A 26,900-nucleotide genomic window follows, 5' to 3' on the forward strand; every position below is an offset into this window, starting at 1 on the left:
CACATGTGCCTTAGAATGACTATATTTGGGCCTTTAAAGACACAATTAAGTTAAAATGAGGTCATTTGGGTTGGTCCTAATTCAATCTAAATGGTGTCCTGATAACAGGAAGAAATTTGGACACAGTGGCAGAAGGAAGTGGGAGAAGACAGGCACCAACAAGTCAATGAGAGAGGTGACAGAAGAAACTGACCCAGCTGATGACATCTTGATCTTGCACTTCTGGTCTCAAGAATAGTGAGAAAATACATCTCTTGTTTAAGCCACCCAGTCTGTGGAACTGTGGTGGTGGTAGTCCTAGCAAACAAATGTAATACATGATATAAAATTTACCATTTTAATCAGTGACATTAATTACATTCATATTGTTGTACAACCATCATCACCCTCTGTCTCCAAAACTGTTGTCATCTTGCCCAACAGAAACGCCATTCTCCCTTCCCCTAGGCCCTGGAAACCACCATTTCACTTTTTGGCCGTGAATTTGACTATTCTGGGTACCTCAAATATGGGAAATCATACAGTATTTGTTCTTTTGTGATGGGTTATTTAACTTTACACAATGTCTCAAGGTTCATCCATTTTATAGTATGTGTCAGAATTTCCTTCCTTTTTATGACTAACATTCTATTGTATGCATATACCACATTTTGCTTATCAGTTCATCCACTGAAAGACATTTGGGTTGCTTCTACTTTTTGGCTATTGTGAGTGAATATGTGTATACAACTATCTCTTCAAGAATCTGCTTTCAGTTCTTTTGGGTATATATCTAGAAGTGGAATTGTTGGATAATATGGCAAGTTTCTTAGTTACTACTTGATTTTTTTTGGGAAGCACCACACTGTTTTCCAAACTGGCTGTATCATTTTATATTCCCATTTCTCCACATCCTCGACAACACTTGTTATTTATTATTATTATTTTTTTAAAGCAGACATAGAATTTCTGAGTATCAAGGCTTTCAGTGATAACATATGACTTTTAATTTCCCTGGGTTAAGTCACAGAGAGTCAATTCTCCAAGGGTTGTGAAGTGGCATTCAGATACCTCTTGATTTAGGTGTGTCATCTTGGGGGCATTGGAGTCACTGGTGTGAAAGACTGGCAGTCATTTCTTTTCCTATTTGGACCAGGACTTCATTCCTGTAAGGAATGTTGAGTCTGCTTGTGTGATACAGGACCAGCTATGCCAAATCTCAGGTATTTAAAAAAAATAAATATATATTTTATTGATTTTTGTGCAGAGAAGAAGGGAGAGAGATAGAGAGTTAGAAACATTGATTAGAGAGAGTCATCGATCAGCCACCTCCTGCACACCCCCTGCTGGGGATGTGCCCGCAACCAAGGTACATGCCCCTGACCAGAATCGAACCCGGGACCCTTCAGTTCCCAAGCTGATGCTCTATATCCACTGAGCTAAACCGGTTTCGGCGAAATCTCAGGCATTTTTTACTAGAAAGACTCAGTGAAATAACTCTGGAGAGCTAAAGGGGCTAGTAAGTTTACTTTTTTTCATTCGGAGCAGATTTGTATTTTCCTAAGTGTTTACAGCTGTGTTTGCATAAAACACTCATGTATCTAACAATTACAGTTCAGTGAAGAAAACAGAGCACGTGAAGCATATTAGGCTCCCGACATCTCAAAAAGAGGTTGTGGTAAAACACAAGAAGCCTGAGAGACGCACAGGTGCTTCCTGAGGGCCTTTCTGATGTCATGAAAAAGTTACATGTTTAACCATATATGTTGCATTACAACTGCCTGAAGGAGTCGAAGAGACCGAGTAAGGCATCTTTATACATGTATCCCTTAACTTTGGCTTGTGTGTGAAAATGAAAATGTTCATATGGGTTTGCTTTTTACCTTGTCCATTTGTGTGGATCTCCCTGCACTTGCAGAGAGTGGCAAAAGAAACATTCTTTCATTGTGGCTGGGGACTGACAGAGCCACCTGGTCACATTGGGCAGTCATGTCCCTCCTTCCCCTACTCCCTTTGCCATTCTAAACCCCAGTTTCTGTAGATGCTAATTTCACAACCACATGTTCACGGCATTAAGCATTAACAGTAGCATCACAGTACCCAGAACAATTAATTGCACACACACACAGCTCATTTTTCTTTGTACAAACTGTACCTCCACTGGTTTAAGAATTCGTAGTAAATATAATTAAAGCCATTGAAAAGCCAACGCATATAAGGATGTTTCCCCTATTATTAGCCAGCCTTCAATGTCGCTGTAATAGTAGTGCTTTGTCTAGTAACCCTGAAAGCTCTGCCAGAGCTTCATATGCTTTGTAAACTGAGATAACCCCCGCTGTCAACGAGGGCGGGCAGGTCACCCCCCAGCAGGGATCCGCTACTCATGCCTCCTACTGTTTGCCGATTTAATCTCTTTGGGATAGTAAAGCTGGATCAGGAGTCCACAGTTGACACCATATGCCTTTCTGTTGGGATGGTACAGGAGCAGGTGTCAATTTCATTGCTTTCTTGAGGTATTCCACTCCCTCCCTCCCCCCAGGTCTGTTCTTTTACTTTGGAAGGTCCCAGCTGAGCCTGGGAGGAGCCACATCTTGTTCAGTGCTTTGCATGTTTTCTGAAAGCCTTAAACATCAGTTGTCCTGATCTAGGTCGGTCGGTGGGACCACATCTCAGTCTTCGTCATTCACATAAAATACAGCACTGCCTCTAAAGGCAGAGGCTGGGTTTACTTCACTGTGAGTTAACTGGTTTATGAGTCCTGTCATATAAGTTTAACAAATAGGTGTAAAAAGTCTGCTTTGTGTTGAGAGAGCTGTCTGCAAAGTAAATATAAAATGCGGTTTCTATCCTGTTTCCCCAAAAATAAGACAGTGTCTTATATTAATTTTTTCTCCCAAAGTTGCGCTAGGTCTTATTTTCAGGGGATGTCTTATCTTTCCATGCGCTAGGTCTTATTTTTGGAGGATGTCTTATTTTTGGGGAGACACGGTATTAAAGTAGCCTGGAATGTAAGATAGAAGCAGGGAGCATAGAGAAGATGCCTAACTGGCAGGAGAAAGGGCTGCATTGTGTGGTACAGAGCTTTTGTGCCATGAGGCTCTAGGGAAGGGAGCTGGTCATTAAACCTCTCAGAAGAAGAAATAAAGGCAAGGCAAATGAGGTATACCAGCCCTACCTGGTTTGGCTCAGTGGATAGAGCATCAGCCTGTGGACTGAAGGGGTCCGAGTTTGATTCTAATCAAAGGCACGTGTCCAGGTTGCAGGCTTGATCCCCAGTAGGGGGTGTGCAGGATGTAACAGATCAATGATTCTCTCTAATTGACGTTTTTGTCTCTCCCTTCTTCTCTGAATGCAATAATAAAAAATAATAATAATTTAAAAAAGAATACTAGGCAGAGAGCTACTTTCTGCACAGTGACCCCTGACGCCTTAAGGGCCTAAGTCCTTTGGAAAATACATCCTGATTCTCCAATACTAGTTAGGTATAGCATTGTTAAAATATATAAATAAATGTTTTTCATCTGATAATAAAAGTAATAACTTTTTTTTGTAGGGCAGAAGATTTGTAAAGGACACATAGATACAGATAAAGTAAATCATCCATATTCCAGACACCTCAGAGGAATCCCTGTTAACATTGTGGAATACGCCCTTTTTTATTTTTTCCTCTGTAAGTGACTTTAATTATATTAACTTTGGTTTCTCAGATCAGAGGGTGTACAGATTCCATAAAGAATAAATTTTAGTTGGATTCATACAAGATCACTGAATTGGTTATTGTAATGATAATTTTGACCTTGTCTACCTTTAATTTTGTAGTTATTTTGAAAAACTTTTATAACTCTTGGAAAAAGCCCTTTTTAAAATTTTATTTATTTTTTATTAAATTATTATCTGTGTACATATCTTACCATTGCCCCTCCTCCCACACATACCCTCCGTCCCAGAGTTTTGTGTCCATTGGTTGTATTTATATGCATATTTTTTTTTCATTTTAGAGTATTTGAAAGCACATGACTTCTTTTAGAGAGAATCTTTTCAATGTGTAGACTTTTGGGAATGATAGGAGATGGAGATTTTCTAATAAATAGACATTATGGTTGTTTAATTGTATATCAATAAAACTCTGTGATATGTAAATATCTTTACAGACTTATAGTGTTTAATTCTTGTGTGTTTTACAGTGTATTCTCCTCGGCCCCCAAAATGATGTGTTATTAAGAAGTATGCATATTTCTTAATTATTAATTATCTCTTTTTATCATGAATGGAAAAATCTATGTGGGCTAGGTTAGTAAGAAAAGAACAATAGTAGATGTCAACTTAATTTTTTTGGTATGTGCAAAGCTATAGGCGAATTTAAGATCTTGACCTCTGACAGGTGCATTTGGAACAAGAATTTGCCTGGGAAATGGCCTTTTGCACTTAGGGAAGAGCCTGGCTTTTGAAGTATATTTTCTGATCTGTCACTATTATATTTGCTCTGTCCATTTATGCCAGACCAGGAATGTTAACAGTGGGGTTCTGTGTTTTGGAAGAACCTTAATGAATTCTCCGTTTTGGAAGTTGTTACTGTCCATAAAACTACAAAGTAGAGTATGTGCCTTTTGACTGATTGAGAGGTCTTAACCTTTTTGGAAATTGATTGTTCTTTGCTATGGTGTTTTAAAAGGCATTGTTTTTATATAATGTCTAGCTGCCCTAGTTCTATAATATCTTCTTCTTATTTTGTAAAGTCCTATGTAGTAGTTCTGAGACCTTTTGTTTGGGGAGAAGAGGTGTCACAAACTCAGGGACCAGACAATTTAATGAGAATATAGAAGACTAGAGGCCCAGTGCACAAAATTTGTACACTGGGGGTCGGGGGGGCGAGTGTCCCTCAGCCCAGCCTGCACCCTCTCCAATCTGGGACCCCTCGGACATCCCTCTCACAATTCAGGACTTCTGGCTCCTAACCTGCCTGCCTGATTGCCCCAACTGCTTCTGCCTGCCAGCCTGATAGCCCCCTAACCACTCCCCTGCTGGCCTAATTGATGCCTAACCACCCCCCTGCTGGTTTGATTGACACCTAACTGCAGGCCTGATCCTCTCCAACTGCCCTCCCCTGCTGGCCATCTTGTGACAATGTGGGAGTGGCCATCTTGTGTTCAAGTGGGGTGGCCATCTTGTGGCAGCCAACTTGTGACAACATGGGGGCAGTTATCTTGTGACCATGTGGGGGCAGCCATCTTGCGATGTGAGTGTGTGAGGGTCAATTTGCACATCACCTCTTTATTATATAGGATTATAAAGAGGAGTGATGAGGACTGTGATAGATTTGAAAATACCTCTTAAAAGGCAATGGAAAAAAAAAAAGCAAAAATCAAGATACATTGTAACAGCCAAACAAAGTCAAATTTGGTCTGAAGCCTACCAAAGTATGTCTGTGTATGCCAGTTATCCCTGTAACAGTAGCAGAGGAGAGGAGCCGTGTAACGACGGAGCCGTGTAACAACAGTAAAAATTGCTAACAATTTTTGACAGCTTACTCTGCGCCAGGCACATGCATCTCTCCTTCTGTTCCCACAATAAAGGTAAATACTATTGCTGTCCCATCTCAGGCTAAAACCGAGGCTTCGAGAGGTTATTCGCCCCCGTCACAGAGACAGTAAGTGGCAGAGTCAAAGCCAGGCTTGTCTGACTCTGGGTCTTGAGCTCCGTGACGTGTTTTGATTTTAGGCCACAGGACTTGGAATGGCATTGGGTAGGAGGAAGAAAATCGTCAGGCAGTGGTTAAGCTGCTCAGTGTTGGCACCGGCCAGCTTTGTGACCTTGGAGGAGGCAGCCAAGCCTGGGAGAAAGGGCAGGGTTCTTGGTCCTGGAGGAAGAGGAAACAGCAGGATCAGGCCTTGAGCGGCGTGGCCAGGCTGGAGAGAAGTTTTCACCAGGTGCCCGGGGAGGGGATTAAAGAGAGAAATAGCTCCCGGGAGGTGCACGCGGCGTGCGTGGGGTTGGGAGTGTGGGGGGTCGAAGTTTAGTAGGAGCTGGTAATGTAGGTGTTGGCAGACGTGGGCAAGGGCTACGGGGATACCATGTACCCCTGATTCAACTGCACGAGGGACTAACTGGAGCTGTAGAATGAAGAACTAACACGTATGGGCTCTGAGATTTGACCCAGGGCTTTCTGTTAACAATACACTTTAAAACCAAATGAGGTTTTCGGCTCGGTGGAGGGGACCGACTTCTCTCCACTGTCTTTTGTTCAGTTGTCTCAGCCGGCTCCCACTCACTGGCCTCCGAGTGGGTTTTCTGGGGCATAGTGGATCTCTATCAGGCTCGCTAGCATTTCCCGTGATATTTAGTAGAAAGAGAGTCATAAAGAAAGAATCCTGACAAACCTGAGGTGGTTGAATTAGCCAGCACAACCCAAATATTGGACTGTTAACACAGCACCTTTCAACAAACAAGCCACTGACTTTGTTGCGCATTGTAGCTCTCAAAGCCTCTCTGTCTGAGTGACTGGAACTCAAGGAAATGGAAAGTAAAGCCAGGCTGTTCCTAACCGGCTGCACGTGAACATGAACCTTAGGAAACAGAGCAGCCTCTGTGAGAGGCTCATCTGCATAGACCTCACAGGCCCCTAAAAATAATTTTAAAAATTGTATATGAAGAAAAATTAAAAGGGCTGTATCTTGACTCCCCTTCCCCATAGCCCTATCCCTGGAAAAATGTGAATATACTATAAAAAAGAAGGATAGGTTAAGACTGATGAACAGAGTTTGCTTTCTGCAGCCCAAAGACTTAAATAGACATTGAAGGAGGAGGAAGCACACTTAGTTGCAAGAAACCTAATACTCCTGGAAGAAGGGGGAGAGAGGTGGGAGCAAAAATAGAGCAGGAGTTGGGCCCAGGGAAAGCCCTTTTGTTGAGTTGTTTCATTGGCTTTAAATGATCACTTTCCTAGAAGCAACAAGAAAAACTGGTCCTGTTTGTTTTCACAGAGATGGGGAGAAAATACTTATGTAAGCAGCTCCTGTTTGCAACGTTTCCATCTGGAAAATCATTTAAGAATTTGGCCAGATCTCAAGTGACTTATGTTTAGTAAACAAGATTATCTTCAGCTTCCTACTGCGAGAGAGCACATGGTGTGGGGTTTATTTGCTGTTTTGCAGCCTCTTTTAATTGCTTGTGCAAGGTAATACTGCATTAAACTCCGTTATTCATCTCCAGTGTTCGGGTTGTGACAGCGGTTTCTGAAGCAAGAAACCAGAACAGCAGTTGATGTTAGAATGGCTTCAAGTATTCTTGTTGTAGAGCTACCAAAACTATACCTCTTGTTTCCTAAGGTTGGTGGGGATGGTGTGAGGGGGTGAGGGAAAGGAGGAATGGCTTTTGCATAAACTTGAAATTTAGCTCCTTTTTATTTTTTCAGGAAAGATACCCTTAATTTTATGGACAAATGAAATAAAGGGAATCTCGGGTCAGCTCTTTTGAATGCTTAGGATTTTTCATTTTTTTTTAAAGTTTACTTTTTCCCCTCATATGGGAAAACCTTTCTTACCAAAACGGTGGTTATGTAGTGAGAAAGGACATTTCTTTTTGATGTTTGAGGATATAGTATTATGAAAATGGGAATACTAATGCATTATTTTTTCAAATGTGGATATAATGTTAACGCTTTAAGTTTAATTTTTATGGGTCCCCTCTTAAATTCTTCGAATTATTAAGTTTAAATATTTATATGAAAGAGGTAAGCATTTTAGCAAAGAAATGATCATTTTATTCTGCAAAACAAAAAAATAGTAATGAAATGTTTCAGAGCATTGGAAAACCATATATTATATATTTCAGATTCACTGCAGATTAAAAATAGTTACATCTAATTAGTAAGTTTTCTGCTATACTAGCCTCCCCAAACACCTCTTCCTAAGTCTTGAATTGAAGGTATCTTCCTAAACTGGTTATGTTAATACTTTGAGTTTCATATCTTACACACAGTGCAAACCAAGCAAAAGATAAAATGTATAGAGGTCACTCTGCCTTTCAGATTCTTTCTATTGCCTATTTTGAATTGAATTCTTAAATTGTTCATGATAGCTTGGCAGCAAGTCATGTACTTGTCATTTTAGCTCATTAGAGTTAAGTCTTGTCCTGTCAAGAACAGGTTTACTACTCTTTTTTAAATTGCCTGCTTAAAATTTTTCATTTCCAAAAATCATCTAAAGCATTTAAGATGGTGATAAATGGGGACTGAGGTCAAGTAAAAATTGTGAGCACATCAGGAATTCACTGCAGGAGGGAAATGCAGAGATGAACGAGTGTAAGGCCCTTGTGGAGGAGTAAAGGATTGCTGAAGCATTCGTATCTAGAGGAATGGAAGAGGGTTTAAATTGTGTAGTTGTATGAAAATGTAGTTGGTGTCTATTTGACTAGTATAAACAGGTTTTTGTGGTTTTTGTTTGTTTGTTTTGAATTTAAATGTGCCACCTATTCTTCTGGGGAATAGGAGGCTAAGTATTTGAAGGATGTGGAAAAACAGATGAAGACAAAGTGGAATGTGGAGCAGAGGAGAGGGAGGGATGTCCCATGAGCCAAAAATAAAGAGACCTGGAAGGAGGGGAAACAAGGGAATGTGCTCAGGGGTGACACCAGGAAAATTTACATAGAAAGGAAAAAAGGTTGAAAAGAGGTGAGGGGAAGAGATCACTAGGAAGAGGCAGGAGATAAAAGTTGGTGTTGAGTGGAATAATGTATACCTGCACCTCTGCATGTAGGAGAGGCCAACTTTCCCAGCAAATGGCCAGGCTCATTTCGTTGATGTGCCCAGCAGCCTGAGGTGTGGTGAGCGTTCTCTCGTTCTTCTGACTGTGTAAGAGAACAGGTACGGAAGAAGATGTGGCAGATGTGTTAGCCTCCAGGGGTATATTTGGGCCACAACAGTTTGTGCGTGACCTTGAAGTGGGAGGAAGACAATAGTGATTGGGATTGTGTAATTGACTGGGCAATCTAGTTGAATCAAATCAGAGCAGCCTAACAGGCCCATCTCCTTCCTCTTGAATTATTCCTCTCCTAGACAACTTGAGAATGGGATTTACTTTGTATGCATGAGGATAGCACTGACCATGAAGAATTTAGGATGTGTGTCATTAGAACCCCCCTCTTGCTTCCTCTGTCCTCTTCCTGGGGTTCATCATGGGTTCACATTGTTCCCTGACAGGTCCCAATTTGCTGGAAATATATTTCATATTCTGGATCTTTCTTGATTTTCTTTCCACTTATCAAAACTTAACCCATTCGTTTTTTGGTGTCCCTATTCTCACCAGTAACTGGAGCTAATTTGGTAAAAACCTTCATTCTCTTGTTCAGAGTTAATATATAGCCCCTTTTTTGTTATATGTCTGTATTCAAAAGAAGGATTCACAGTGTGTTGACTCAAAGAGATGATGGCATTTTGGGCATTACTTTGGGTAAATAATAAGATGGTAATATTACAACAGAGTCTTTATATGCATATTGTATTCATGGGAATTAAACTCATGCACCTGGCTAAAAGCAAAGAAAAAGGACAAGAAGTCATAGTTGAGATAAGATGAGCATAGTCCTAGAGTGAACATGAGATGGGAGATAGGAGACTGCACTTTGTAGGGAGATTGCATTTCCTCTCAGAGCTTGAGCATTGGGCTTAACTGCACGGCCTGTAAAATGCAAGTGAAATATCGATAGTTGATAGTTACCAGAAGAGTAAATATCGATGGCCAGGAAAACTAGACTTAGTGAGAGGCAGCATAGTATCATATTTTATGAGGAATTTCAGGGCATTTTCAAGGATAGTTTTAACTCTTTGTGATTGCTGCCTTGAGATTGACTTTGGACTCTAACGTAGTTCCCTGTGCCATTAGGTATGCATTTGCAGTGTTGATTGGCAGAGAGTAGTTCTTTCCAGGGCTCCTATAAGCTCCTTTTGAGATTTCAGACTTTGTGTCGTTGTGCATTATTGCCAGAGGAGCTCAGAAAACATTTTGTTGAATGATATATTGAATAAATAACGCCTCTGCCTGGTGCTCTCTCCATCACCCGTGGCCCCTAGCACAGATATGAGTGGGGACATCCTGCTGCTTTGGTTTGGAAGAGATTAGATCAGTTTAGATCATCTGTTGGAACTGGATTGCAAGGTACTGACTTAGCGAGATGGTCTTTTTTCCCCCTAAGCATGTGGCACCATGCACTGTATCTCATGGCATCACCATGGTGTTAACTGAAAATACCATGCAAGGTGTTTCTGCAAGGTGTCTGCTTGACAGGGCAAGTTTAAGTGAAGGTAATTACCACTAGAGTTTGTCCAGTTTTTATATGCCATTTACAGATGTTCACTTGCTGCCCTCAGTGAGTTTGGAAGCTCTTGTGTATGATACTCAGAACCTCATACCAGACACAAGTGTGATCTCACCGCTAATCACTCATTCTGATGCTATTTTTAGTGTTTTGTCAGTCTCTTGGGCCAGTTCGATATTTTTATATTTTGAATGTGTGAGTCAACCTTTGTTGTATTTCATAGTATCACAGAATTAGAGGGACTCAGAGAGGTAATCAAATCCAATGTTCTTTAAAAACTTTTCCTCTCAAAGGGACAGTAAAACCACTAATAAATATAATTTATGTAAATATGTAAATCAGAGAAAAGCTGAACTTCCAGTCAGAGAGAGGCTGAAATGGGAGATCAAAATCCTCTTTTTTCTCTTGACTGCCTGCCCATCCCAAGCCTTGGGATATCTGGATATGACATATGGGGTCTGTGGAGCTCAATTAGAAAACCACAGCTCTGGAGTCATGGGAGTTTTTTCAAGTGTTAAATTTTCCTAGCACCAATTTGCTTTTTATTGCTTCCTGAGAGCAAAATTTTAAAACAGAACTGCTCGAAGCTCTTCCTCTGCATTTCTCTCAGTGCGACACTCACCAGTCATCAAGAAGCTTATTGTGTTTTGTGAATGTGCAGCCCAACCAGCGTGCACCCTTAGGAGCTACAAGTAAGAAGATGAGTTGAATGACTGAGTGGTACTGTCTTTCTTATTTTATGACAAGAATGGCATCTGAAGGAAACTATGAGTATTCTCAAGAAATTGGGATTTCCTATACAGCATTGACTCTAATTGTTTAGATCTGATTCTCAAAGTATGTTCCCTGACCAATAGCAGCAGCAACATCTCCTAAAACTCATTAAAATACAAATTCTTGGCCCTTTTACAGACTTGCTGAATCAGAAACTTTGAGGGTGGAGCTCAGCAATTGAATTTAACAAGCCTTCTCTGTAATTCTGCTACACATTAAAGTTTTGAGAACCACGGGTGTTGGAGAACAGAATGATAGCGCCAAATGTTGGCTGCTTCCCCGCTCCCCCTCCGGCCCCCTTCCTCTAGCACACTTCTTGCTTTGCTATGGAAATTTGATGTCTTGATCTTATGTGAAATCTTAAGCAACTTTATTTTTAAAAAACAAACAACAAAAACCCTTGGTCTGCCTTTCTATTAGATTATAATCTCTTGGTCCCTTTTATATGGAGGCTAGTGACCTAGTGCATAAAATTTGTGTACATTGAAAGGGAATTAATTAGAGGAAATATTTTAATATTGCTATTTGCTCTTTCTGTATAATAGTGTCAGAGATGAAAGAAAATTAGCCTTAGGTCCCCTTGTCTGGTGCCAGGATGGGGGGCATGGCCTGAGGTTCCCCAGCCTGGCACCGGGGTGGGGGGTGCGGCCTCAGGTCCCCCATCATGCCCTGCTGGGTTGGGGTTGTGCCCTGAGGTTCCCCCGTCAAGCCCCACTGGGTGGGGGGCCCAGCCTGAGGTCTCCTATCAAGCCCTGCTGGGCATGGGATATGGCCTCAGGTCCCCTGGCAAAGTGCCCGGGCAAGGGTGTGGCCTGAGGTCCCCTGTCAAGCTCTGCTATATTTGTGTGTGTGTGTCTGTGTGCGTGTGTGTGTGTGTGTGTGTGTGTGTGCAGTCTGAGGCCCCTCAGCCCAGCTTCGAGGCTGGGGGCACGGCTTGAGGTCCCCTGGCTTGGTGCTAGGGCAGGGGTGTGTGGCCTGAGATCCCTTGTCAAGCCCCACCAGGCAGTGGGGGCAGTGCAGGCTCAGGTCCCCTGCCATGGCCCAGTGCCATGCATCCTCAGGTTCCTGCTGATTGCTTGTTAAGGCTCTTTAAGGCTCCTTATGGAACTTGGCCTCCGCTGTGGGCACAGCCATCTTGTTACGGCGTGATGGTCAATTTGCATATTCCCTCTTTATTACCCTGTTTCCCCGATAATAAGACAGTGTCTTATATTAATTTTTGCTCCCAAAGATGCACTAGGTCTTATTTTCAGTGGATGTCTTATTTTTCCATGAAGAAGAATATGGTACACATTTATTGTTAAATGAAAATAAAGGAAATTTATTACCTGTATATGGTACGGTAGTACGGAAGTTGTCAACACAAACCAGACAAACTGTGAATCCTACAGTATCAAGAATTTACTCATTTATTCAATGACAATCAGGCCATCATCTTCTGGAACATCATCATAACAATCCAATTCCTGAATTTCCTGGTGAATTTCTTGTGACTCCATTTTTTTCAGAATCAATGGAACAAATCTCTCATGTTTATCGTGGGTGGGTGGGTGGGGGGCTTATATTTCACTCAGAAGGAAATCTGAAAGTAGGTCTTATTTTCAGAGGATATCTTATTTTCAGGGAAACATGGTAGATAGGAATCTGAAGCTGCCACTGGTTGTATATGGACACTATTTTTAGGTGTTGGAAGTCTGATTGTTTCTGAAAGGAAGTGATTTTCTGTTTGACCCATTAAAGCCTCATTTGTCTGAATACTGCTGAGGTGACTCAGAATCACAGACCTTTCAGCTTCTCTTCCTGGTGAAAGTGTGAGGGAGGATTTCCCAAGTGTAGCCCTTAAGTAACCATGATCATCATCTCCATGTTAACATTATAAACGAGTTTCTTTTCTCTGTATCTTTTCTGATTAACCAGGCAGTCACTCGGCAGTCTGGAGCTGGGGATTCCTAATGTGAGATCCAAGAACCACCCTTGATAACAGACAAATCAACTTGCTTGTATGTATGGATGTGACTTTTTGTGGATAGAAGGTCCACAGTTTTCATCAGATTCTGGAAAAGATCTCTGCGTCCTTCTACCTCCCAAAAGGCTGATTGATTATTGCTTTAGCTGCTTTTGAATAACAGTTTTAAGATTTGCAGTCATTTGAGATGGAAGTGCTTCAGGGGGTTTGGTAACCATCTTTTAGCCTGCCTTGTGGTCTCCTCAACAGTTACTGTCTTCGTTAAGTAGAGTAAGATTGGTTCTTTAACTTGTGCAATCACATGTTGCAGTTTCTAGTGGTGGAAAGGATGCATACTTGTGTGTATCCAGAAGTTTCAGGTGTAGTTTTTGTTTTGTTTTAATATATTTTTATTGATTTCAGAGGGGAAGGGAGAAGGGTGAGAGAGAGAGAAACATCAGTGATGATACAGAACCACTGAGCGGCTGCCTCCTGCATGCCCTCTACTGGGGATTGAGCCCGCAACCCGGGCATGTGCCCTTGATTGGAATCGAACCCAGACTCTTCAGTCCGTAGGCCAACACTCTATCCATTGAGCCAAACTGGCTAGGGCTCAGGTGTAGTTTTTATTTTTTTTATTTTTTATTTTTAAGATCTGTGAAGTATACAGAGCAGGAGGTATTATCTATCCCCACTTATAGTTGAGGACATTGAGATTTAGAGAAAAACATAAAACAATATCACTTGGTTTGCCTGTCATCTAAAAGCATCTGACACTCCCACTAGTTCATGCTCTGGTTACATCTAAATACACTTGGATTATGTCTAGAGAAGTCTTAAAAGTTTATTGTGGATTAAAAAACCAGTTGTTTAACTGATCTAACATCATTATTCTCTCTCTAAAGGGAATGGATCAGGTTCACATTGTGGATTTCCTCCCCCTTATTTTAGCAATTTTAAAACAAATCTTTATAGTTACAATCTCCCCACTTCACAGTCAAATAAAAGCTGGCTCCCATCCATCTTCTTTTCTTCTCTACAAAGATTATAGAAAACTCTACCTGATTATATTTTTTAGCATGTTAGGTCAGGAGAGAGCAAGTCATTGGCAGCCGGTAGTATCACCTCATTCTCATTAGATTGTTCTTTGGGTTTCAAAGACGAGTACCCTTGTAACTTACATTACAGTCTTAAAATTGCACATAAAAGTTTGCTGTGGAAGAATAGCAATGTAAGATAAATGGAGAAGGTTAAGGGGAAAACTGTGCTGAGGGCTTTTCATAAATGAATTGTTATAAAAGCATAGTGATTCTCCAAGTGACAAATTAACTTGAGAGAGTGCTTTGCATTTTAAAATAATGTGTGGTAGGGTAGTTCTATTTGTGTTCAAGCCAGAGGTCAGTGACTCACTTATTCTACTTGTGCTTTTTGTCTAATGGTGTAGAAAAGAAAGTTGTACATGCAGATATTTAATTTACTTTTATTTTGTAAATGTCTATGATTCGGTCAGCAGCCAGAGCATGTATGTTAAGGCAGGGTGGCATCTAAAAGGTGTCTGCGCTGAGGGCTTGGGGACAACAGAACGTTTTACAAAAGAAATATTTGTGCTTAGAAAACTTTTTATAAAGATCTCGTTCTGACTTGAATTACTTTTCAGTGGGGGTCACTGAAAAGGACATCAAGATATCGATCATTTCTTTAGTTCTCTGGCATTGGGTGGGCAGAAAGGTAAGTGGGGTGGTCGTTCAAACAAATCAGGGGTTTGATTACGTTAACTTGGAGCAGGTCACTTCATATTTCTATGAGTAGTGTACATATTAATGCCATTTATATATTTTTTTGGAAATATAAAATATCTGCATTAATTTTAGGGTTTGTACATTTGTGGCTTGTTGAACAGCAAAGAGAGTAAGAGAAGATGATTCCTGTCCTGCCTCCATAAAATCTATCTAATGAAACCCAGTGGATCATGGGAAAGCTCTGTGTTCTTCAAGCTATTGATGACAGTATTAGGAGTTTAATAATAATGTCTTTTTCCTCTGCATTCTTTTACCGAAGTTTTTGTTTTTTTTCTTTGACCTTTGGTCACATTGCATTTTTATGGGAAATATGTTTTTATTGATTTCAGAGAGGAAGAGAGATGGAGAGAGGGAAACATTAACGATGCAAGTGAATCATTGATTGGCTGCCTCCTGCATGCCCCCCATTAGGAATTGAACTGTGACCTCCTGGTTCATAGGTCAAAGCTCAATCACTGAGTCACAATGGCTGGGCCAAATTGCATTTTTGCTGCAGAATTTTAATTTGGGGGGTAAAGACAGTGGGCATGAAGTTAGCTAATTACCTTAAGTGCTGGCTAGTGTAGACTTGACTTTTCAAATTCACAGCTCTTATCTGAGGTCACATTTACACCTTAATGAGATTGTTTTGTTGCTTTTATCTTGGGGAAACCAATGAGTGCAGATACACAGGAGATAAAGGGAGATGAACAGTGGTGCTTGGTTCAGCAGCTCCAGGACCAGGTAGCAATCCGTACCCCAGCATATACTAGTGGTCTTTTTTTTTTTAAAATTTTTTTTTTTGTTTAGATTATTACTGTTGTTCCTCTTTCTCCCCCCCCCCCCCATAACTCCACCCTACCCCGCCCCCCACTGTCTTCATCCATAGGTGTATGATTTTTGTCCAGTCTCTTCCTGCACCCCCACACCCTTTTCCCCCTGAGAATTGTCAGTCCACTCCCTTTCTATGCCCCTGATTCTATGATATTCACCAGTTTATTCTGTTCATCAGATTTTTATTCACTTGATTTTTAGATTCACTTGTTGATACATATGTATTTGTTGTTCATAATTTTTTATCTTTACCTTTTTCTTCTTTCTCTTCTTAAAGAATACCTTTCAGCATTTCATATAATACTGGTTTGGTGGTGATGAACTCCTTTAGCTTTTTCTTATCTGTGAAGCTCTTTATCTGCCCTTCAATTCTTAATGATAGCTTTGCTGGGTAGAGTAATCTTGGTTGTAGGTTCTTGCTATTTATCACTTTGAATATTTCTTGCCACTCCCATTTGGCCTGTATAGTTTCTGTTGAGAAATCAGCTGACAATCGTATGGGTGCTCTCTTGTAGGTAACTGTTTTTCTCTTGCTGCTTTTAATATTCTCTCTTTGTCTTTTGCTCTTGGCATTTTAATTATTATGTATCTTGGTGTGGTCCTTTTTGAATTCGTTTCATTTGTTTCATTTATGACCTGTTTCTTTATCTCCACAGTTTTGTTGCTTCCCTGAGTGGATAGAATGGCTTTGTGTGTTAGGTGTCCTACAGGGCCTAGTGGTTCAGCCTCCCCAGTTACCTGAGGTGGGGCACCCCTTTGTGGGCTGTTCACAGTCTTGTTGTAGTTCAGCCTTGATTGTTGTTGGTATCACTGGGAGGAATTGACCTCCAGGTCAATTGGCTGTGAGGATCAGCTGTGTCTATGATGGGAGAACTTCTATGCTGGAGACACCCTTATGAGGCAAGACTTGCTTCAGTGGGGCTTTGGTGCTCCCAGGTTTTGGTGCGAGTCTGCCCCCTGAGTGTGTCCTTTATGGATCTGAGGAGTGGTAATCTAGATGGTCCTACTCTGACCCCTGGGTACACTGGCTCTTGGGTTTCTAAGGAGGAGCTGATTTAGCCTCTGCCTGAGGCCACCCAGCAGGAGCTACAGAGGATCTGTAGATTCCTCTTCTTTGTTTGGGTTTTGGAGGTGCCCAGATGAGGTCCAGCTGTGAAGCAATGCAAGCTGCTGTGGGGTCTTGGGCCTTCTTTTGAATGTTCTGGATCTCCCTGACTCAACTGCAGTTTGTTAGGTAAGTTTAGAATTCAAAGGACGAGGACATTTATATGCAAAAGCCTCTGAGCTCAGCTTGGATGAGGAGGAGTCTCAGGGTGGAGCAATCAGCAATGGCTTTCTCTGCCCTCAGAGGCCCCTGGGTCTCAGTGTCCCTTGGTAATTGCTGCAAGCACCTCTGAGAGAAAGCCACCCTCTAGTTTTGCCTGCTGCCAAACAGTCCAGTTTCTCTCGGTATGAGTCTGGGTTCCCAGAATATTGCCCAGAACTGGAGTTCAGAGCATTTGGTATTTTTTGCCTCCCTCTTGATTGAGAAAGCCAGCCGCGTACTCAGTTGCCAACCCCCTCCATGCTCACCTCTGTACCTCTGTCTTCTGCCTCCTGTGAGTCTATGTGCTTTTATGTTTCCTTTTAGTTGTAGAATTTCCACTCATCCAGCCTTCCTGTGGTTCTGGATGATGTCCATTTTGTCTTTTAGTTGTAGTTTTGAAATAGTTGTGCGAGGCAGCAGTTTAGATATTTACCTATGCCACCATCTTGGTTTCTCTCTTCCATATGAGTGGTCTGTAGGTTTCTTGGAAGAAACAGAATAGATTCAAATAACTGAGGTTAGAAAGGAGCCTGAGGCAAAGCAGGTTTCTGGATTTCCCCAAAGTTCTTGTTTGTTTTAACTCCAGATCTATCCTGGTATCTATCCTTTTTTTTTTTTTTTTTTTTAACTTTATTTTTTTTCTCATAAGAAAAAACAGCAGTACTCTGAATCTATGCTTTCTGTTGTGGAAATTAGTATTATAGCATCTGTTCACATTAAAATAGAGAAGGTAACTCAGTTTTAACAGAATGCCAATCAGATGGCCCAGAATCTTGATGGGTGTTTTGAGGTTGTATATTTCGCGGCTGTGTTTTGAACTTATTATTTTGAGGTTGTGTATCCACCTATGTGGACAGTTGAAGTCTCTCGACATATGTAGGGGTAAGAAATATCTGTTTGATTATAAGGTTTGTTTTTCTGTAAAACATATTACCATTACGTTAGAGTACAGTGACATAGGGTCTGACTTCAAAAGAGCTTTGCCTTAATAATAATAATAATTAAAAAACCCTTCCCTGCCAGTTGGCTTTTAATGTGTTCTTTGTTTGTTTGTTTTGGTATCTTTTAATTTACATAACACACCAAATATTTTTTGTCAAAACGATTTAAGAAAGGTTAACTAGCTGAATACTTGGTTCATGTATTTGCATTCAGTGGCTCAGAGGCCAGGACCTTGCCTTCAAGATCTAGCGGGATAAAAATGTAAATAAATATTGATGGAGACATGTACAAGGTGCCCTGTGACTACACTTGCCTTTGTGCTGCACTTGCCTTTGTGAGCCTGCCTCTGAAAACAGTGGCATCTTTTCCTCTTGCTCTATTTTTTTTGTAGTGACTTGTCTTGCTTCATTGTCTTCATGTTCTCTGTTAGGGATTTCATATGAAAGAATTTTGTCAGCTATTTCATGCTTCTGAACACTTCTTGCTGCTCAGATTCAGACAGATATGTAAGTGGTGATGTCTGATGTTACTCTGTTAGAATTGTCAGATGTGCTAGATGTAGCTTGATTTCAAAGCTGATATATAAAACCAGGTATTTTCAAATATTGGAGGGTAAACTGGGATCTGCTAAGCTTATTTTTCCTGCAAATCTGTCGCAAGACTGTAGGCCAGTAAACTCCAGATCTGTTTGCTTACTTAAGCCAGTCCTATAATATATTACATACGTTCCTGTTTTTATGGTGTTTCACCCCATCTCTTCCAAAACCAAAAGCCAAAAAAGAGTGTTCTTTAGTTTTCTTTGCTGAAACTTCCTACCTCTTCTTTTTTGTTGTTATTAAAATTTCTTACATGCTTGCAAATGATGATGACTTTTCCTTTTATACTAGTAAATGGAGGGTTTAGTGGACAATATTTATAAAGATCTCTAGACTTCTTAGAGAAAGGACTAAATAAATGAAATAGTATTATGTAAAGTGAATAAATTATTTTCTTGAATTAAGCTGAATTTTATTAAGGTGACCTTTTCTCAATGCTAAATTTTTAAAAAAATTTTTTAATTTTAAACCTTTTTTTTTTTAAGTAGCTAAAATGCACTTTACACTCTCTCTCTTCCCTATTTTAAGGCATTTCTGAACTGGCACAATTGTCATTTTTCCCCATTAATTTTATAAAATGTGTTTTAAATATTACTTTAAAAAATTCTTCTTTAATGTCTCATTTTTGGCCCATGAAATGTAAAAATGGACTTCAATTGACTTCATTTCAGTAATCTCATGTTATTAAAATCTTGCAACTTGTTGGTCAAGTGCAAGAATATAATTTTAATAGCTCAATTTTAAACCTTAACAGGATTTTTATTTTACCTTTCTCTGTGTTAACTGCTTAAAGGGCAAGAATATCTGGTTATACTTCACAGTTTATAAAAAGGTCCTTTTCCTCCGTTCGCTATCTTGACAGCTGAAAAAATTAAGGGAACAGTCAGCAGCTGGGTGTAAGAGAGCTGAAATTTGTCTGGTGCACTGGAATCTGCTTCCTCCAGTGCGAAAGGTTGTATTATTGGCCTACAAAGTGAAGTTGTGTTAAAATGTGAAGGACAGGTGTTTATTCTGGCCTTGACCAAGGCTAGAATTTGAGATGGAAGAGTTAGGCTCTGTATAAATAGGAGGGGATTTGGAACTTGACCAGTCTGTCCATTTTCTTACCTATCACTGAAACTGAAGAGACTAAGTGAAGGACATATAATTTCACAACTCATAATATAGCTTTAAAATCGTTTTTCTCCTTCTGGATGATGTATTTGAAGCAGTTGCATACATTTTCCATAAATTTTATTGCCTCCCATTTAGCTCTGAATAGAAGCCAACTAGAGAAATATTTAGAAGCTTATGAGCAACAATAGAATGAACTCTTAGAAAAAGGGCTTTTGTGGCATTCCTCAAGTGTGTGCTGGTGGGAAAATTACTGTAATTGGATAGTGAAATGCTAGAAAATAATTTTACTTAGTAGTTAGAAATAACATAAACGACCTTTGCATTTTAGATTCATAGGTTCAAAACAGTTAGTCATGCCTCACTAGCTCAATCTTGGCTCATTATGCTTTCCATTGATGGGATGAAATGTAACGCATTGCAGTGCTGGATCAGCTCCTCAGTTCTAAAATGCAGGGTTTGATTGGATTCGGAAGAAAAAAATAAATAAGAATACTGTTTAATATCAGATATGGAGGTTTGTGAAATTTTGCTTTTAGCCTAAAGTTGATTTAAGAAAGTATGCCGATGATAGAAGAGGGGAGAACATGAAGACTATCTAATTGTAAATTGCCGTTTGAAACCAAGAGAGAGCAAATATTTTTCAAAGCGAGGTGCCTGTGTGTGAGCTGGTGGTAATATGGCTAGTCTCCAGAGGAGGAGTATCGCTGTGAGTGCTGGGAGTAAATACATGTTTAATGGCCATTCGGCCCAGAAGCATCCAGTTTTATCTCCTGGATATAGAAGGACATGTATGGATGAAGGTCAGAGCTTCAGGATGCTTGCTGTGAGGCTCATGGCTATTGAAAGATCAGAGCTGTCTTAATAAGATGCCCATAATTTCCAAGGAACTCTTTGGAGGCTAAGATATCTTCTGATTCTTTCTCCTTCTGCTCCTCCTCCTCCTTAAAAATAGATTTTATTGTTTTTTTACAGAGAGAAAGGGAAAGAGAGAATTAGAAACATCGATCAGCTGCCTCCTGCACACCTCCTACTGGGATGTACTGCAACCAAGGTACATGCCCTTGACTGGAATCGAACATGGGACCCTTCAGTCCACAGACCAACACTCTATCCACTGAGCCAAACCAGTTAGGGCTGATTCTTTATTCTTTTGCTTACCTTGTACAGGAACCGTCTGCACAGTTTCCTCAGACTTTTTCTGGAGTCACTAACTTGTGTTTTAGTATTCATAGGGTTACATGAGCACTTCCGATGGCCTAAAAACCACCTGCCATTTGTTTTAATGGCTAGGGTAGAAAATTTAAAGTTAAACTTGTGTTTCAGTCCCAGCTGTGCCACTGTGTGATTTTAGTTATGTAATCACTTTATGCTTTAGTTTTCTTGACTATAACATGGCCATTCATTCATTTATTCATTCACTCATTGAACAAATATTAAGTAATTTCTATGTGCCAGGCCTATACTTGGTTCTGAAAATAAGCAAAGCAGACAAAATCCCTGTTCTCATGGTGCTTACATTCTGTGGAAATGAAATATAAATTAATACAAGTTAAGTATAATATGTTAGATGGTGACAGTTGCTACAAAAAATAAACAAAGCAGGGTCAGGGGTCAACTGACAAGATTGGGAGGCAGTTTCTGTTTTATGTGGGATAGACAGGGAAGGCCTCTGTTTGAGGTGACATGTAGGCAGAGACGTAAATAGAGAGGATGACATATGAGGGCACCTGGGGAATAGCAAGTCTGGCAGGCACTGCACAGTCCCTGAGGCGAGAGTAAACTAGGAGCAATGAGGAACAGGAGGGGAGAGGTGAGGAGGGGAGCAAGAGGAGTCTGAGTGAGAGCCAGAGCTGCTGAGATAGCATCTGCCTTGTAGGGTGCTTAGAAAATCCAGTGAGATAACAGGTTTAATGTGTACTTTACACACATTAAAAGAATAACACACACACACACACACAAAGAATAATATACCATCACAAGGGTGGGTTATTTTCGAATAAAAGAAGGGTTCAGTAATATAAAATTTATTAATGACATCCATCATCTTATTATTTCTTTTCTACTTACATTTAATATTGTTTTATAGAAAAGGCCTATGATAAAACCTAACATCACAATTACAGATTTTAAAAAGCACCTCACAGTATAGTAGGAAGTGTTCCTTGGAGGATGTCTGTGCAAGCTCTGCTAGCCAAGGCTGCCCACTGTGACTGGGACAATTTGGATTACCCAGAGCAGGGTTCCCTCCTGCCAGCCGTCCTAGGACCTTAATCTACATTATGTGCTTGTGACTATTCAAGAGGGATATTTAAAATGCAACACTTTCCAAATTTATTTGAATATAGAACCTTAAACAATTACTACTTTTTTAAATTTTATTTAAGAAACATCTCACAAGTAGTTGTCTTGTTGGGAAACATCACTTTAGTACTTGAATTTTGGTTTTGTTTGCTTCATTATTCATTTTAATAAATCAGTATTCTTGGTTTATTTTTCAGATGCCTGTAGTCTCAGTCCCTCTCCCTCTCTCCCTCTCTCCCTCTCCCCCTCTCTCCCTTGCCCCTTCTCCCCCTCTTTCCCTCTCTTCCTCTCTCCCTTTCTCCCTCTCTTCCTCTTTCCCTCTTCCCCTTTTTCCCCCTCTCCCTCCCTCCCTCTCTCCCTCTCTCCCTCTCCCCCTCTCTCCCTTGCCCCTTCTCCCCCTCTTTCCCTCTCTTCCTCTCTCCCTCTCTCCCTCTCTTCCTCTTTCCCTCTCCCCTCCTCTGATATGCCTCAATTTACTAATTTGTTTGGTGGTTGAGACCCTCCCAAAGTCATCTAAATTGCACTGGCGCTAAAACTGCTCACCTGGGTTTCTGGTTAAAAAAGAGAATTATATATGATTAATGTAAAAATTTCAGGGGTGAATTGAATGGAAATTGAAGATTGAAGGTTCATTTGATTCAACTTTTAAAAGCTTTGGTGTTTGGAAGGAGGAATGAAATAAATTTAATGGGCAACTAGTTAAGAAACTGTGAACTTATTGTAGAGAAGAGCATTATGGTGGGTTGGAAAATAAGGATTCTACCTTTGTGTTCACCATTTACCAGCTGGTACTTCATTTTGAACAGGCCACCTAGTCTTCCTCTGCTTCAGTTTTGTCATTTGTAAAATTCAGGGATGGATTTAGATTCATCCATTTTAATAGGCAGAGTTACTATTAATATACTTAATTAAGTCAGTGATGATTGTGGGCCTACGTAGAATATTTTGTTCTACTCTGCAAGTTTCCACATGTGACTATAACCTTGTGTCTCAGTTCAGCTCTTTTGGAGAATAAAATTATTCAATAATCAGCTCATTGTCAACTCCATGTATTTGAAAGCTCGTTGAGTTGTTTGAGACTTATGCCTTCATTGATTGATTTGTTAATTACCCTATAGGAAAGCACAGGTCAATTAATTCAGCGCTATGCATAAATGCACACCTCCTACATTTGTTTTACTGGTAATAGGGAGAAATCCATGATGTGAATATTAATTATCATCACCCCTCCCTTTCCACCCCTTTGTTCATTTGGTGCCTTTTGCACACTCCCTGCTTATTTCTGATCTCAGCACAACAGAGGTCTAAATTCACTGAATTCATGCCATCTGGAAATGAGCTTTCAATTTTGTTCCTCTGTTGAAATTAGGGATGTAACATAGTTATTACATGGAAGGATTGTTAGCATGGATAGGATTTGATGATGTGGAGGTAGAATGCTGTGTTAGAAGGAAAGCACTTGTCTGGGGACAGATTTGAGTGTGACTGAATCACTATCTGCCAACTTCCCTCTTTTTTTAACAAGAGACATATTTTGTTTTTAAATAAGATGACAACCAAGTGAATTATCAAGACCTAGTGAATTTTTAGAGTCCTTTTCATTACATGAGTTTCGTTTAACCTTGCTTTCGATGTCATTCTGTACATTACTGTCAGAGGACACGGCTTCTTTGAAGTTGCTGTGGGGCGGAATCATGATGGTAAAATATAAGAGAGGTTCCCAGTAAAGCTCTTAGTGATACACAGTGATGGCCTTATTACCTAAGTAAAAGCCTATGCGTGGGGGTGCTTAAAAATGTGGTGTAAAGGGAGGATAAATGATAATGAACAGTTAAGATGGGAGAAGCATTTCTCATGAATTAGAGATGCCCTTTCATAATTCAAGAGTCACCGAACGAGGAAAGGCTTGAAATAGCCTGAAAAGCATCTGGGAGCAATCTGTAACTCTTAAGAGGTAGTGGAAGAGCCTGTGTCACTCAAGTACCTGGCGCTAAAACTGCTCACGTGGGATTAGGGAGGAAGGAGAATTCTGTGACTTGAAAAACCTATTGCAATGAAATGTCCAGAGTTTTGAATATGAATTATACTACAAGGTCCCAGGTGCTTAAATAAATGATTAATTGATTAGAATGAAGGAGGCAGATTTAAAGGTCCTGAGGAAATTTTAATATGAATTTTGTTTATTTGCATGAGAAATGCTATCCTTTTGTCTTTATTTTCAATTTTTCAATTACAGTTGACAATATTATTTTGTATTAGTTCCAGGTGTTAAACTTATAATTTAGGAATTGACCCCCCAGTAACTCTAGTACGCATCTGGCACCACACCTGTTATCCTTTACATTTCATACCCCATACTCACTCTTGTTATGCCTGGTCACTACCACTACTATGCCTATTTAGGTCACTCAGAGGATCCCCTCACCCCGTTTTTTTCCCTCTCATGGAACATTTGTTATAAGAGTAGGTATTTCATTCCAAGCCTTAAAGGCAAATGTAGATTAAAAAAAAATACACACATTTGAAACCTCTTATAGTAACTTTTTAGGAAGCCATCTTTTAATACATTGGACTTGCAGAAAAATTATTACAGTAATGAATGGCTCATCCTTTGGGGTTTGGGAAATCTTTAAACAGAGATTTGGAAAGACTTACTTGTTTTTTTAAAAAAATATATTTTATTGATTTTTTACAGAGAGGAAGAGAGAGGGGTAGAGAGTTAGAAACATCAATGAGAGAGAATCATTGATCAGCTGCCTCTTGCACACCCCCTACTGGGGATGTGCCCGCAACCAAGGTACATGCCCTTGACCGGAATTGAACCTGGGACCTTTCAGTCCGCAGGCCGAGGCTCTATCTGCTCTATCTATTGAGCCAAACCGGTTTTGGCAGACTTACTTGTTGTATTAGACTCTGACTTGAATTGCTCACCTTAACTCATCTAAAGAGGGGGAAATGTTTTACCTAATATGACTACATTAGAACAAGTTGCATCTTGTTTCTTGCTTTTGTGTAATTATGATTATGTACAATTACAACATTGTACCCTGTCTTTTTCTTTTTTATATGCTAATTGGCATTTACCCATTTTATTATAAGCAAAACATTTTTTTGATGGCTGACAAAATTATGGTTAAGTAAATTATATAATTGTATCAAATTTACTTACCCCCCCCCCATTTTTTGACAAATAAATGGTTTCCATGCTTTATTAAGTGTAGTATTGTTTGTTTTTAAATCTTTCTTAGAAATTTTCTTTAGCTTTTGCTGGTTTTGACTTTGAATAATGGCTTCATGTGGTTTTGTTTAGCATTTGCATTAGCTTCTGCCTTTTGTATCTCTTAAATGTTTGAGGTTGGTCTTTTTGTTATGTTGTCCTGGATGCCTCTAGGTGTTCTCTGTATTTCAGAGAACCTTCTTCAAACTCATGTTCTTCTGGTTGTTCAAGTAGGGAGTATTTGTGCAAGCCATGGATTTATGTTGTGAAAACACAGGTATTTACATTACGATTCATAACAGTAGCAACATTACAGTTATGAAGTAGCAATAAACATACTTTTATGGTTGGGGGTCACCACAACATGAGGAGCTGTATTAAAGGGCCGCAGCATTAAAAAGGTGGAGAACCACTGTCTTCGGGGATGGAAGAATCCTCCTCTTTCCTTTCTATTACCAACAAGAATCTCTCATTTTTGACTGGCATTCAGATTTCTAAATAAAGATTGTTTTTGCTTATTTTTTAAATGATAAAGTAAACACCATCTGAGAAGAGCCCACTCAATGCACAACAAATGGTGGAAAATGGGAGGAGGAAAAAACTAGGCAATCTTATATTGAATTTTTATAGTTTATTTGTGATTATAGAACATTTTTTATTTTATTTCTATAGATTTTGAAAGTCTTCCTGGAGTTTCCAGCAGTGCCAAGTGTTGGGAGAAATTTTTTCTGTCCCTCTGGTAGTGAAGTGAGGAAAAACAACGCTGCAGGAGGCGATTGAAGAGTGGTCACAGGTAATGTCTTCTCTTCTTAATACTATTGACATGTGTTCAGTACTGTTCAGTAATATATCTACTTAAAAAAGCCCAGTTGAACTTACATAGCCAAGTGAACATTATCTTTTTGAGAGGCCATGCTCTATCTTCTACTCAAAACATTTAACATTTTCTCTGCATCTTGATCCTCTGGTACCTTTCTAAAGCATCCTGTTTTCTCTGGTGGCAAATATCAACCCTGTGATGGTGTATTTGAAAAGTAGTAGGAACTTTAGAACTGGATGAATCAGGGGAGCTCTAATTTTATTTTATTTAATTAATTAATTAATTTATTTTTAAATAAATTTTTATTGTTCATATTATTACAAATGTTCCCCCCCCCCCCCATTGCTCTCCTCCACCAGGTTCCCTTCCCCCCTCTGCCCTTTCCCAACCCCCCCATTGTCCTCATCCATAGGTGCACAGTTTATGTTCAGTCTCTTCCCACATCCCCCTCTCCCCTTTTCCCCAAGAATCGTCAGTTCACTCCCCTTCCATACCTCTGATTCTATTATATTCACCAGTTAATATTGTTCATCAGATTTTTTTTTAAAATTTCCTTGGTTTTTAGATTCACTTGTTGATAGTTATGTATTTGTTGTTTATAATTTTTTTTTGTTTATAATTTTTATCTTTATTTACTTTCTCTTCCGAAAGAACCCCCTTCAGCAATTCATATAATTCTGGTTTGGTGGTGATGAACTCCTTTAGCTTTTTTTTTTTATTAGTGAAGCTCTTTATCTGGCCTTCGATTCTGAGTGATAGCTTTGCTGGGTAGATTATCTTTGGCTGTAGGTACTTGCTATTCATCACCTTGAATATTTCTTGCCATTCCAGTCTGGCCTGCATGGTTCTGTAGAGAAATCAGCTGACAATCGTATAGGTGCTCCTTTATAGGTAACTACCTGCTTTGCTCTTGCTGCTTTTAATATTCTTTTTTTGTCTTTTGCTCTTGGAATGTTAATTATGATTTGTCTTGGTATGGTC

The 26,900-nt window shown here is 39.8% G+C and overlaps 1 protein-coding gene across 6 annotated transcripts in view; it reads left to right on the plus strand.

Moving 5' to 3' along the window:
* The window catches only part of FHIP1A (FHF complex subunit HOOK interacting protein 1A), a 202,420-nt gene that overhangs the window by 29,054 nt on the left and 146,466 nt on the right, over nucleotides 1–26,900 (plus strand). For 5 of the 6 annotated variants that reach the window (XM_045576427.1, XM_045576426.1, XM_036424770.2 and 2 more), the window contains exon 2: nucleotides 25,772–25,892. The gene's annotated coding sequence lies outside the window, so the exon portion shown is untranslated. Of the gene's footprint in view, nucleotides 1–6,761; nucleotides 7,305–25,771; nucleotides 25,893–26,900 lie in introns of those variants that run through there. The other variant, XM_036424771.2, reaches the window with a different exon arrangement.

The sequence above is a fragment of the Pipistrellus kuhlii genome, unplaced genomic scaffold (genome assembly GCF_014108245.1).
Source record: "Pipistrellus kuhlii isolate mPipKuh1 unplaced genomic scaffold, mPipKuh1.p scaffold_m20_p_8, whole genome shotgun sequence".
In the NCBI taxonomy this organism is placed as follows: Eukaryota; Metazoa; Chordata; class Mammalia; order Chiroptera; family Vespertilionidae; genus Pipistrellus; species Pipistrellus kuhlii.